Genomic DNA, 2,292 nt, shown 5'->3' on the forward strand with positions numbered 1-2,292 from the left:
GATCTGGAGACCAAGATGCCTAAATGCATGGCAAATGCCTCATTTTATAGGTCAAAATTGGGAACTATTGATTTGATGACTAATTGATGAGTGGGTGGCCAACTCTTAACTTGATGACAATCCTTATCTTCTCTTGTCTACCTAAAATATCATTAATAACATCAGAATTGTAACCACTTAAAACATGAAAGTTGTAGGAAATTTTCTCAGCTTTCTAAAAAAAAATGAAGTCATTAGACTTCTGGAACTCTAGATATGGGCTAAACACTGAATAATGTTTGGGTTGTAGGACAGATTAAGACTTCTTCCTTGTTGCTATAATTTGGACTTGCAAATGGCCTTATTAAATCTTGGGCTCCATATGAAAGTTGTAGGTTTATGTCGTACCTTTCCATCCATATAAAGTCTCTAGATATGACCCAATTACCGAACAGTGTTCCGATTCCGACTGCACCACCATCGTTTTTCTAAGTTTGGCCATGTATTTGTCTTTTTAATTTCAGTTCTTAAACTCATCAATCAATCCTTTCATTTATATGATAGGCCTCATTTAAAATCAACGTTTACCATAAATTAAAAGCATCTTATATTATTAGACATGTTAGTATAAAACATACTTTAATTGATATTAATGAAAGCAAAACTTGATATTAATGAAAGCAAAACTTAAGCATTATGAAAATACAAAGAGAGAAAGCAAAAGCATGATCTTGATCTAGAGACCAAGATGCCTAAATGCATGGAAAATGCCTCCTTTTATAGGCCAAAATTAGAAACTATTGATTTGATGACTAATTGATGAGTGGGTGGCCAACTCTTGACTTGGTGACAATCCTTATCTTCTCTTGTCTGCCCAAAATGCCATTGATAACACTAAAATTGGAACCACTTCACATGAAAGTTATAGAAAATTATCTTAGCTTTCAAAAAAAAAAAGAATGAAGGTCATTTGAACTTTTAGGACTCTAGATATGGGCCAAACACTGAACAGTATTTGGGCTGCAGGACAGATTCAAACTTCTTCATTGTTACTAGAATTTAAACTTGAAAATGGTCTTATTAAATCTTAGCCTCTATATAAAAGTTGTAGCCCTATGTCTTACCTTTCCATCCATATAAAGTAGACCTAAATCAAAGATCTACAGCTCCAGATATGACCCAATTACCGAATAATGTTCCGATTTGGACTACACTGGCATCTCTTTTCTAAGTCTGGCCATCTCTTTGTCCTTTCAATTTCAGTTCTTAAACTCATCAATCAATCCTTTCATTTATATGATAGGCCTGCATTTAAAATGAAAATTTACCATAAATTAAATGTATCTTATATTATTAAATATGTTAGTATAAAACATGTTTTAGTTTAAGAGTTTTTCATACTTCAAGTGCAAAATGATGATATAAAACCTTGATAAAAAAAGCACTTTTAAGTACTAATCATATTTCAAAGCATTATTATTCTAAAGAATGGAACTTAGTTGTTCGGCTCAAAAGGCTTTCTTTTTCACATTCAATTTTCTATTCACAGTGCATAAATCTTTCAAAATTTTAGCATAAGAAGGAACCTGTTTAATGACATCTAGCAAAGGTATATTGATCCTTACCTGTTTGAAAATTTCAAAGTTTTCAGAGTTGTGATTGACTTTTCTTTGTATGGTTATGGCATGAGAAAATGGAAGTGTTGGTGGGGAATCAGTTTTTTCTTTGCAATATTCAAATTCAACCCCTTCCTTACTCTTAGAGATTGACTCATCATCTTTCTCACAAGGTTCAAGAGTGGATTTTTTGATAACCTTACCGCTGCGAAGAGTGATGACTGATTTGACTTGATCCAAGTGTTGGCTTCCAGAACTATTTGCATTTGTATTGTATTGCCCCTAAGAATTTTGTTGTGGTTGAGATGGAAACTTACCTTTCTGTTAGAAACTTAGCAAAGATGTCAATTTTACAAGAGTATTTTTAAAATTTATCATGCTTTGTTTAACTTGAGTGTTGATTGCCTCTTGCTTTTCAATGACTGCATGCAATGTTTCCTCAATGTTTTTTTTTTAGGGTGAACATAAGGAGGTGCATATCCATGAGAATTTTGAAAATTATGATGTGCTTGAAATACTGGTTCTGAAGTTTGTGCATCTCACTCTTCCAATTGAAATTTAGGTGATTTCTCTCACCAAGGTTCTATTTTTTGCGAGTATGGGTTTTGGTTGGGCCTTTGGAAACTGTTTAAAGCATGGGCTTGTTCATGGAGACATTCCTTAAAAGAAGGCAAGGTTGGACAATCATTGGTTGAGT

Source organism: Populus euphratica, unplaced genomic scaffold (genome assembly GCF_000495115.2).
Source record: "Populus euphratica unplaced genomic scaffold, PopEup_1.0 scaffold343.1, whole genome shotgun sequence".
NCBI lineage: Eukaryota > Viridiplantae > Streptophyta > Magnoliopsida > Malpighiales > Salicaceae > Populus > Populus euphratica.